Source organism: Myxocyprinus asiaticus, chromosome 2, assembly GCF_019703515.2.
Source record: "Myxocyprinus asiaticus isolate MX2 ecotype Aquarium Trade chromosome 2, UBuf_Myxa_2, whole genome shotgun sequence".
Taxonomy (NCBI): domain Eukaryota; kingdom Metazoa; phylum Chordata; class Actinopteri; order Cypriniformes; family Catostomidae; genus Myxocyprinus; species Myxocyprinus asiaticus.
Window position 1 is genome coordinate 39,542,120 of NC_059345.1, and position 12,605 is coordinate 39,554,724.

General features: G+C 41.7%; 1 protein-coding gene across 17 annotated transcripts in view; it reads right to left on the reverse strand.

The window, feature by feature from the left end:
- The window catches only part of celf1 (cugbp, Elav-like family member 1), a 178,506-nt gene extending 175,812 nt beyond the window's left edge, over window positions 1–2,694 (reverse strand). For 10 of the 17 annotated variants that reach the window (XM_051717935.1, XM_051718115.1, XM_051718080.1 and 7 more), the window contains exon 1: window positions 2,522–2,694. The gene's annotated coding sequence lies outside the window, so the exon portion shown is untranslated. The remainder of the gene's footprint in view (window positions 1–2,521) is intronic. The other 7 variants (XM_051717950.1, XM_051718032.1, XM_051718022.1 and 4 more) reach the window with 3 other exon arrangements.
- Between the last annotated feature and the right edge of the window lie 9,911 nt (window positions 2,695–12,605).

Below are 12,605 nucleotides of genomic sequence, written 5' to 3' on the forward strand. Positions count from 1 at the left end.
ATTATTGAATATCTGTTAGTTATCCTGTTAAAGAGCACCTATTATGGTTTTTAAATGTGCCTAATTTTGTTTTAAAGGTATCATACAATAGATTTACATGCATCCAAGGTCAAAAAACACTTTAATTTGCTCATAATTTAAATTGCAGCATTACCTTTTTTTCCCCAGTGTCAAAAATGACTCCTTCAATGATCCATTCTAAACTCCTCCTTTCAGAGAGCCTACTCTGCTCTGATTGGTCAGATGTCCCAGTCGGTTGTGATTGGTCTACCGCTTAGTGTAGTGTTTGAGGGCGGGTCAAAGCTGTTCGCGAGCAGCCAATGAAGACCAGAGGTGGGTTTTTTGTTACCAAATTACGTAGGTTAGTACAGGAAGTACGTCTGGAATTACTAACGACTCGTTTCAGGTGTTCAGAATCGGTTCTTTCTTTTGGGAGTCAATAACTCCTTTTGTTGTGCACTTTGATTTTTGAAACTTTGCAGACTTTTTTACATTCACAAACAGCAATATAACACACTACATTAAAGATAATATTTGAAAAACCATAATAGGTGCTCTTTAAATAGCTGTGCTTAGCATCCATGTGTCTTTATGAAACACATCTGATTTGGTAACACGGACATATATTGCAGCCTAATTATACATGTGTTCCTTAACACTGACTAGTCAATAGCTCAGACAATGCTGGTCAATTAGTGGTTTTAAACTTTTAGTTTTGCACATCCCTACCTGCAAATTCTGTATTACATTGTGAAAAAATTGTCATTTCAGACACAAGTTCTTCAATAGACATTTCTTTCGGAGGAAAAGGAGTTAACACGGCTAAATACATCAAAACATCAACTCACAATACTTACAGAATCATAATACTTTTTAAAACAAATCGCAATACATATAGAATCTGCATGTAAATATCGTTGTAATATTGAATCGGGAGGTCTGTGGCAATTCCCAGCCCTAATACATACTTTGATGAACTCGTTTTTAGTGCTTCAACAACTTAATACTCTTGAATCCACGAATTACGTTGCCTTTATTAAATGTACAGTTATTTAAGAAATTAATGCATATTCCCTCAATACAAAAGCATTTTTGGCTGTGCTCTCACCGAACGACACAGACACACCATGCAGAAATATGGAATCAAACCACCGTGTTGACAACTACACATGGAGCCTACATCGTAGGTTCGACACAGAAGTATAAACTGGCCTGTACTGGTTAAAACTGAATTGCAGAGCTCTGTAAATAATGTATGGGAGTCACTGGAAACATATGACAAGGAAATATTCAATTGTTGAGCTGTCTTATTGGAATTCCTACTAGTAAAAAATGCAATTATGACAAGTAACACTGGGACCATTAAAAGATAATCTGGCCTTCCATACAGTCACTACATCATGTTCATGCACTGAATGACAAGTTCTTCTACATGTGAGACTGGTTGGATATTCAGGTATAATGCTCTCTGAAATGACTTGAGGAATTCAACAGTTTCGGCTCTGAATTAACAGCACAATATTGCATTATGAGGCTGCTGCACGAGACTGTTGGGACACTCTTATCAAATGATAGTGATAGTTCACGTGACAGTGCTGAACAGAGCATGCAGACGGTCTGCTCAACAGGCCTATGTGCTAAAAGCAGCAGGCCAGTGGCCAGCAGCTCTGACTCATTGCATATAACTCTGCATATCCAATACATTTTCTCGAGACACATTTTGTGGAGACCAGCAACGTTATGACCAAAATTCATGCATTTGATACGAACAGAAATATTGAATCTGACGATCTCAGATGTGGTTAACACTGGTTTGGGGTATATTTCTGATTAGCACGTTAGATTTGAAAATACCAACGTTGAACCAAAGCTTTATTCCTTCGCAGCATGCAGTTGGCAAGTCGCTAGTCTAACTTTTGCTGGGATATCGATACTTCCATTCGATCGATAAGCGATTAGCCACGTTACATGCACAAGGACACTTTGGGCTTTTACAAATGGGGAAGTCTGTGACAAGATGACAGGATCTATATATAAGTTATCTTTGACCTGCAACTAACTTAGTAATTAAATACATAACCTGTCTGTACATTCACCCAGTTTAAGTGAAAATGGCAGAGGAGTGACCGTGCGTTTTCCAAGAGGACTGCTAGCTTGTTAATTTCTCTAGCTATCACAGTGAAGATGCATGCAATTTAAAGACCACATATGCAATGAGCGATCTGTCCGAACTTTACACATCACCTGCACCCTTTTTTCGTGTTTTACACGATTTTAACTATTCTCAACCCCATGATGACAAACTTAGCGGAACATCGCGTTAGCACGCCAAAGTTACACAAATTATCATAACTCCTGACGCCACCGTCTGACAGCATGTGTACGCTGAATGAGTGTTAAAGTCCGTGCTCTGTGGTCGATCTGCTCTTACATAATGACGCATGTTAGCGCGTGCTGCTAGCGACCGTAAACAACCACCACTTCGCTCGCGCAGCTACAGCCGCGATCAATCAACACTTACCCTCGATGCCCCCTTTTTCAGTCGGTGGAAATTAAGTAGGTATGGTGTGCTGACACAAGGGAATGATTGTGTAGTGGGATTTATGAGTTCGCCGTTTTCGCTGATTACGTCTTCCCACGACAACCTACTTTCTGGGTGGAAGAGGGATGGTGCAAGATGGCTGTCTTTCCTGCATGCACCATTACATTTATGAAAAGGGGAGTGGGGTGGAGCCTCTTTCAAAAACAAATTGAGCAAATGTATACTTTTGGTGCCAAAACGTTGACAGACGCTACTAGAATATGAATATATTTATTTGTCTTTTTGTTACATTCCAATTAAAATACTTATAACAGCAGTTAAAAGGCAATTTTACGCATAAGTTCCCCCCTCTTGAAAAATACATATAAGCGTTTCTCTCACGTGGTCGCAATAAAAGCCCAAGAAGGTCTGTGAGTTGTATGGACATAAACATCAATGTGGTGTCACTGACCGACTTTAAAAGTGTCAAATAACGGGACGGTTACTGAGATTAAGCGAGTTGTATTTATCTGGTCATGTGATTCTAAAATGGCAGCCCCCATGTGTGGACCCTCTCCATGTAGAATAAAACAGCTTTTATAAGATTACTGTTATGACTGGAGTCTTCATTTTAATGTGATTGCTCATGATTTCCTACATATATTGCAAAATTACAATTCATGTCTTTAGGAGTTAAACTTTTTTTAATGAGGAATAAATTACTGAGTGCACCTTTGAAAACAGATGGGGCAATATCGAGCTGTTCAAGGATGTCAAACAGGCGACGAAGAAAAAATGTGTAGTGGGCATGTAGGACTGATGAAAATATAACTCACATGACGCGTGTAAAGTCGTATGTGTTGTCCGTTTATATTAGGAATAATGTCTGGTGTTCTAGCAAGGATTTAATTTTATCCCTATCCGTACACTTCGCTTACAATGTTGTCATGGTAAAGATCACCACGGGAGAATGATTTAATCGTGTGGACTACTTGGTGCGCTTCCATTCAGGTCGATGACAGACTATCAAAATTACTTAATCAATAATGATGCTACTAAATCTTTCAGGCTAAAAAACGTGTTAAAGTACCTCTTAAGTAGTGGCGTTGCTAGAGTTGGAAGGGATAAGAGAATTTACACAAGTAAAGAAAGGGTGTGGGGCTAAATCCTCAGAATGCCTGCAATTATTTTAACTTAGAAGGAGTCTAAGATTTTGCTAAATGGCATCATTAAGTGTACTGAATTGTAGTGCTGGAGAGCTACCAGTGAGCTCCCTACTAGATGCTTACCGCATCACTGATGCTTGATGTGACTAAGATAAAGAAGATAGAACTGATATTTTATTGTTTGCACTGCAAGGAGGTACCAACTCTAATGTTTTTACATTGTATGGACTACTATTCACTTGTTAACATCTTAAAAAATCTTTGAAATATAAAAGAAATCTGGCCCTTTAAAAAGTAACTGTCTGCATAAGTCTATCTACTTCTCATTTACTAGCCTTGAGCTCCCTATCTCCTCCTGACTGGAAGTTTTAGTCTGTTTTCTGAAAAATGTAGTTATTTCCTGCATTTCTTCATATCTGTAAATATGATTTATAATATAGCCAACATGTAGAATACTCCAAGCAATGTACTCCAAGGCTACAAGCATTTTAATTTGGGAAAAGTGGTTTATTAACTAAGATGTGGAAAGCTAGCAAACTAATCTCTGATTTAACTATGGCTTCATGAATGAGTTAGCTAGCTAGCTTGCTGAGCTCAAGTAAGAACAACTGATTTGTCCAAATTTTAGGTAAGAAACAACGTACACTAAATGATGTTATCAGGCAGCTACCTAGCTGTCTATATCAAACCTAGATAAAATATTTATAATATCTAGCTCGATTACATTCTTCTGTTACAATGTACATGTATTTATATATACAGTTATAATGCATTTCATTGAATAACGTAAATTAATTTACCACAAATTATGTCAGAATTCAAACTATAAACTTACTAGGCCACATTATAAACTGTGAACAGTTATTAAGCATAGAAGTCAGACATAAGTTCTCAATTTTGCTAAACATTGGATAGTACTGTCTCTGATAGCACACGTACATCACACAGACGTCTATTTGATGTGCGTGTTTACATCTGGAAGACATATTTGAGGTTGTTTGCTCATCTGCAATACATCTATAAGATGTTTCCTCTCGGATATCAATAAGACATTCAGCAGATGTCTTTGAGACGTTTATGATTTAGAATGTTTCTAAATCTGATCTTTTTAAGATGTTTAGATGATGTTAATTATCTTGTTAGGCTTTCCAGGTCTAAAGATCTAAAACAGACATCTCAGAGATGTGCGTGTGCTATCTGGGTGGTTACACATGCATATTTACCTGATAGCACACATATATCACCCAGACATCTATCTGATGTGTGTTTACATCAGGAAGACGTATTTTTTACATTGTTTGTTCATCTGCAATACGTCTATAAGACGTATGTCAATGGCTGTGTCTCGTTTCGAAGGCTGCGTGCTAGGTAGGACGCGTCCTTTGTAGGCTGCAGTATACCGAGTGTCCTTTAAATAAGCCTCGTTTAAACGAGACGGTCTCCGTAGGACAAATGGAAACGGAACGTAACATGGTTGCTATGACAGCATGCCACTCTTTAACAAGCACGAGCCCTTTGAGTGAGAAGGGAACAAAGTACCTTTAGAAGGGAATGTATGAGGTACATTTTAGGAGAGTTATAATGATGTAAAGAGAAAAGAAAATAGATTTTACAGGTGTACTTTTAGTCTAATACTTTATTTTAATTATATATTAATATAATTATACATATTATATAATCTGCACCCATCTACTGAGATACTTCAACTTGGGAATTAACATTACTTACGTTTGAACATCATATTTACGGGCAAATTGGCGTAATTTTCTTTAGACATTTCCGTTGAAGCAAAGAATTGTGGGTTGTGAATGCCCACGAAGGATACACCTCATGCATCCTCCGAATTCCCATGAAAGAAGGTCGCATTCGAAGTGTCCTACTCGCTTTTATATAACGAGACAGCCTTGATGACATATGCAGCCGACAAATGCAACCTCTGGAGAACGCATCCTTCCAAACGAGACACAGCCAATAAGTTTGTCTCGGATGTCAATAAGACATTCAGCAGATGTCTTTGAGATGTTTATGATTTAGAATGTTTGTAAATCTGATACTTTTAAGATGTTTAGCAGATGTTCATTAAAATGTGATGCTTTCCTGATGGAAAGACGTAAAACAAAAATCTCGGAGATGTACGTGTGCTATCTGGATTACCTCATCAGTTCTTTAAAACAATGACGTTTTGTAGAAAACTGACGAGTGACAACAGTTCTACCTACTGGAACAGGTTGTGTTCAACAGCTGGCTATAAACGCAAAGGCTTTAAAACCCAGCAGACGGTTGTTTCTGCGCCAGTGTACTGAAAGAACACGCAAGCGGTAATCAACCATGGCCAGCGGCCACTGCTTTTCATCACGGATGGACTACTGGCAGAACAGTCATAAAATATTCAAAATATTCAAATTAAAAATATTGGAGAGTTGTCTGCCCCGCCCCAGACTCAAAGCTCATTGCGGGTTGCCAGAATGTTGACACGCAAATTAGCTAACTCAACATCCGTTTTAAAGGATTTCTGGGCTTTAAGGTGTCTCCATCTTCCAAAGACATCTCCAGTATTTATCCTTGTTTTACTACGCCTCTGGTCATGGTGGTTTTTAGACAGATGGCGAGACTTTTTAGGTCGGGTGGAATCTGTTATCTCTGATCCAGTTCGTTTGCTGGCTTCCATGGCTGCAGCACGCAGTGTTGGCAACTCGGTGGTGTCGAAATACTATTGGTGAGTAGGCAGTGGGCGGGATCACACAGGCCAAAACATAAACAGAAATTCCAGCCCAGAATGGAAACTTCAAAGTAGAATATACTGGCTGTAGCACTGTTATCGGAGAAGTCAGTGTTTCAGCTTGGCATGTTTTCTAATTCTCTAATGACATATTATGGTCATTTTATGATTTAGTACAGTAAAAATATTACATATAGCACCTTTAATTTTGACTTGACCCTCCTTTTCTTTAAAAAAAGCAAAAATCTGGGTTGCAGCGAGGCATTTACAATGGAAGTGAATGGGGCCAATTCCATAAACATTACAATACTCACCATTTCAAAAGTAAAGTCACAAGACATAAACAATGTGTGTGTTAACATGATTTTAGTGTGATAAAATCGCTTACTAATCTTTTGTGTAAAGTTATAACCAATGTGTCCTCACGGCCAGGCCCTGCCCTCCTCCTTGTCACAGTGGTATTCAGTATTATGCCACAAATGCTGTCGACTGAGCTTAACTCAAACCCAGAATATTCCTTTAAGCTTCCGAAGCCTCCCCTGATGATTGGTTCCTGGGTTCGGGGCGCCGCTCACGTCTAGGGCTTTGGGTCAACTGGGAAAAGAGCAAGCTCTCCCCGGTTCAGAACGTCTCTTTTCTTGGCATGGAGTTAGACTCGGTCTCAACGATAGCTCGCCTCACAAGCGTGTCACAGCAGGCAATGCTCAGCGGAGAGTGGAGACTCCACCCCCAGGTGGTCCAGCTGATTTGGAGTTGATTCGGCAAAGCACAGGTAGACCTGTTTGCTTCCCGGGAATCCTCCCACTGCCTGCTCTGGTATTCCCTGACGGGAGCCCCCCTCGGGACAGATGCACTGGCACACAGCTGGCCCCAGGGGCTGCGCAAATACGCATTCCCCCAGTGAGCCTTCTTGCACAGACCCTGTGCAAGGTCAGGGAGGACGAGGAACAAGTCACCCTCGTGGCCTCAGACTTGGTTCTCGGACCTCACGCTCCTCGGGACAGCACCTCCCTGGCAGATTCCCCTGAGGTAGGACCTTCTTTCTCAGGGACGGGGCACACTCTGGCATCTGCGCCCAGACCTCTGGAATCTCCATGTCTGGCCCCTGGACGGGACGCGGAAGGTCTAAGCGGTCTACCACAAGCAGTCGTAGACATGATCACTCAAGCCAGAGCTCCCTCTGCCAGGCAGCTTTATTCCCTAAAGTGGCGCTTATTCGTGAATTGGTGTTCTTCCCGAGCAGAAGACCCCCCAGAGATGCGCAGTCGGGTCAGTGCTCTCATTTCTGCAGGAGAGGCTGGAAGGTTTATGTAGCAGCTATAGCGGCTCACCACGACGCAGTCAACGGTAAATCCCTTGGACAATACGACCTGATCATCAGGTTCCTCGAAGGCACCTGGAGGCTTAATCCTCCCAGGCCATGCCTCTTCCCCTCACCGTGGTCCACCTGGGCCTTCGGAGAGCCCCATTTGAGCCGCTAGAGTCAGTCGAGCTGAAAGCCCTCTCCTTTAAGACGGCCCTCCTGATTGCGCTCACCTCTATCAAGAGGGTGGGGGACCTGCAAGCGTTCTCTGTCAGCGACACTTGCCTGGAGTTCGGTCCGGCATATTCTTACGTGATCCTGAAACCCCGACCGGGCTATGTGCCCAAGGTTCCCACGACCCCCTTCAGGGATCAGGTGGTGAACCTGCAAGCGCTGCCTCGGGAGGAGACAGAACCAGCCCTGTCGTTGCTGTGTCTGGTGCGCGCTTTGCGCACCTACTTGGATCGCACGCAGCACTTTAGACGCTCTGAGCAGCTCTTTGTCTGCTTTGGTGGACAGCGGAAAGGGAACGCCATCTCCAAACAGCGGCTTGCCCACTGGATCGTGGACGCCATTGCATTGGCCTACCAGTCCCAGGCCGTGCCTGCCCCCTTGCGGGTTTGAGCACACTCTACAAGGAGTGTGGCATCCTTGTGGACACTGGCCAATGGCACCTCTCTAGCAGACATCTGCAGAGCAGTGGGCTGGGCAACACCCAAAACTTTGACGAGATTTTACAATCTCCAGGTTGAACCGGTTTCGTCCTGTGTTCTTTCAGGTGCGAACAGGTAGAGTTCGGTAATACGGAACAGCTGGCCGGATGTATCGCTTGTGTATAGCGCCTTTCCCCTCCCCTGAGGTGAAAATGTGTGTTTTTACCCCCAGTCGAGTTCACGAAGTCGTGGACCCTGGATGTCCTTCCTCCCTAGCCCTATGGTTCGCGAACTCGGTGGAGGAGTTCGCAGCCAGCCCCACTACGGGTTCTAATATGCCCTGTACTGGGATAGGTGCTCCACAGGTGCCGATTACTCCGGTAACCCCTGTGATGTATATTCCTCGGTACGGTCTCCCTGTCGGCGGACCCGCGTCTCCCTTGGGCAGAGCTCTCTCTGCCCCCTGTCGCTGTGTTTGTAGAGCCCCCCCCCCCTTTATTCGTGGTGGGACCTACCACCGCGCCTCTTCCATGTGCGGCTGCTGAGCCCATGTGTCGTATTGCCACATGTTGACCTCCCCTTTTGGGCAGGATGTGGTCTCCGCAGGGTCTTTTCCCCCTGAAAGTATAGGAAAGGAAAAGAACACCTTCCTCGATGCGTATGATAGCGTTAGATGGCCCCAGCTGAATCTAATACTCTGTGGAGAGAAAACATAGAGAGAAAAGGCCGCGGCTGGGGCAGCCTGCTCCCATGCTAGTTACGTCGCTTCCCCCCCTCAGGGACGTCTTTTGGGGTGTTGGGGGAGGTTACGTTCAGTCTGATGCACCTGCTATTACGCACGCAGCAGCTTGCTTGCACCTGCATCGGCAGTTCACGTAATACTTCAGCTGTTGTGCCGTTTTTCCATAGGGACCCCTAGTGTCACTACATCGACACAGGTCGAGTGAGTGACAGAAGGGGAACGTCTGTCGAGTAAGTGACAGAAGGGGAACTGTCATAACCTCCGTTCCCTGATGGAGGGAACAAGACGTTGTGTCCCTCTTGCCACAACGCTGTACTAGCCGCTGAAATGGCCGGGACCGTGTCTCAGCTCCTCAGCACAAAACCTGAATGAATCCTGCATTCCAGCTCCCTTTTTTACTGGTATGTCCGGGGTAGTGGCATGCAAATTCCACTTGCCAATTCTCATTGGCTTTTTCTCAAAGATCTGAGGTGATCGGGGCTCTCAAGAGCGACCCCTAGTGTCACTACATCGACACAACGCCTCGTTCCCTCTATCAGGGACGTTTACATTACACAGTACATGTCTGAAAAACATGGTATTACCATGGAACCAAGTCCAAAAAACATAGTAATACCATGGTACAATTTACAAAAAAAATGGTAATACAATGGTCCTTTTTTTGGTAAGCATTATAAAAGGCTCTGACACCAAACTAATATTTTAATTTTTTTATTATTATTGATTTAAATCTGGTAAGAAGCACAGCCAAGCATGAACTCTTTTTTGTATATACCCTAAAGTGGCAGCCTATCCTGGAGGACATAAATGGTAAAATTGAAAATAAAAGCTATATTTTTAAAGGTATACTCAGTAATTTATTCCTCATTTAAAAAGTTTTACTTCTAAAGAAATTAATAGTAATTTTGTAATTTATGTATAAAATCAGGAGCACTCACATGAGATGAAGACTCCAGTCATATCAGTAACCTTATAAAAGCTGTTTTATTCTACATGGAGAGGGTTCCCTCATGGGGGCTGCCATGTTAGAATTACATGACCAGCCAAATACAACTTGTTTAATCTCATTACAAACCCTTTTGTTGGACACTTTTACTCAGGGATTAAATTAATCCTGACCGACTATGAATAGTGAATTTCTAAAATGACATCTTTGTGTTTGAATGATGCTGCATTCATTCCCCTAGATTTCAGTGTAAGTCCAAGACAGCATTAAAAAACAATTACTGAGTGCACCTTTAAGAAAAATATTAAATTGTGTTATCTGGGCCCTAATGTGTCAGAAAATAGCAATAATATAATTTTCTTAGTTTTCTTTATGGTCTTGGCCCTTTTATGGTTAAACACATTTGAATAAAGATGATGGAAAGCAACGGCATGTGTGTATCGATAAAACAATACGCCAACACTTATCTTGGCATCAGTGGCGTCAAACTGAGGACGCAGGATGGCGGAAGGGAGAATGGCGTGGGGAGACATTTCGGATGGCGACAATAATCAAGACATGGATTATCAGGAAGTAAGATATACTAAAAGGAAAAAGAAAAGCAGCATGGGTGATGGATCTGAGCGTGATTGTGAGCAAACAATTAATAAACTGAGAAATATAAGAAATTAAGCCGGTAAGGAGATGGTAGAAAGAGAAATCAGAGTGAATGTTACTTTTGCTAAACAATCAGAACAACAAAAGCATCCTGTTAAACTATCAAAAGCAATTGAGAAAGAGATAGGAATTGTGAAAGCTGTATCCTGTCTCAGTAATGGAAGAATAATGATCAAATGCAAGGACAAGAAGCAGAAACAAAAGATTCTTAAAATGAAAACACTAGCAGGAGGAAAGGTAGTATGCACAGAAATAGGCGATAAAACTAGAATACCTGTAAAGGGAAAATGCGCTGTGCAAAATGTGGAGGAGAACATGAGTATGGCAAGTGTGAGGATGGAACAGAGATCAAATGTTGTAACTGTGGGGGAGGCCATAGCGCTGTGTATGCAGGATGCCCCATACAACAAGAAGCTCGGGAAATACAAAAAATAAAGACAGTGCAAAATATAACATATGCAGAAGCTACCCGTAAGATAAAAGGCATAGCAGAAACAAAGAGACTGAATGTGCAAGGAATCAATGTGGAATCTTCCATCCAGAATAATGTAAATCCTGCAAGAAATTAATCAGATGTTCTGTTTGTGATGGACAAAATTGATTTTGTGGCAGTTATTTGTGCAAATGGTACAGCGCAAGTAGAAAGGAAGTCGGACAAGTTAAAGATAATTGTAGGATGTGCTAATAAATTCCTAAAGTTAACAGGAATTTCAGCTGAAGAAGTCCATGAGATTTTAAAAGCGAAAGAAGGAACTGTTGCTTTGGACATGACTCAGAGTAACAATACATAATCCTATAATGTCTTTCCTACTATTACATTGGAATGCCAGGAGCTTAATAGCAAATGGGCAATTATTTAAAAAACATATCACAGAAATGGGAAAAACACCAGATATTATTTGTATCCAAGAGACGTGGTTAAAGAGCTCCTTGGAATTTAAGATCAATGGATATGTAGTAAAGAGGAAAGACAGAGAAAATGGCAGAGGTGGAGGGTCTGCAACATTTATAAAAGAATATATAAAAATAGAAATGCAGAATACATACATATAGAAATAATGGTAATGAAGTAATCAGAATTATAAATTTTTATAATCCATGTAAAGAAATAAGTAATACTATTTTAAAAGAGGTGATGAGTGACACACAGGGCAAAATTATTATGTGTGGGGATTTTAATGCACATAATGGTTTATGGGGTAGTAAAAACACTGATAATAACGGGGAAATAATAGAAGAATTTATAGAAGAACATTCACTGGTTTGTTTGAATGATAGGAAGCCAACAAGAATGGTGTAAGGAGGAGGCGAGAAGCAGCTTTCCTGGTTCAGGTAAGGATTTATTTTCTCTCTCTGCAGCACAAAATTACAGTCTCACAGTCTTGGCGTTATGCACTAAGTTAACCTACAATCATACACCGTTCCACAAAATAAACTCTCATCATTTGTAATAAAAACTCTTTGCTTCTTGTTCGGCTCTGTCGTGCCCAAGCTCTCTCTCCCTTCTATTTGCGGTGTGTCTCTATTTATGCCGCTCTCCCCGTGCTCACTGAAATTAGAGACAGGTGTTAGACATAATTTAGCTCAGGTGTAAGCGCCCTTACCGCTTTCTCTCTCTCCGGAGAGATGCTTGACCATGCCCCTGCTGCCACAAATGGATATAACAAGAGGTAGCACGTCATGTTTAGATCTCACAATAATGTCAGCAGCATTAGCTGGTAAATGTACTTGGACAGTGCATGAAGATAATATGGGCAGTGATCATTGGCCAGTAATATGTGAAATTCAAAATAAAGTACAAAAGCAAAATATTAATCAATGTGAAAGATGGAGATTTAAACAGGCAAAATGGAAGGAATTGTATATGTTGTGTGAAGAAAATTTCAATAATATGAAAT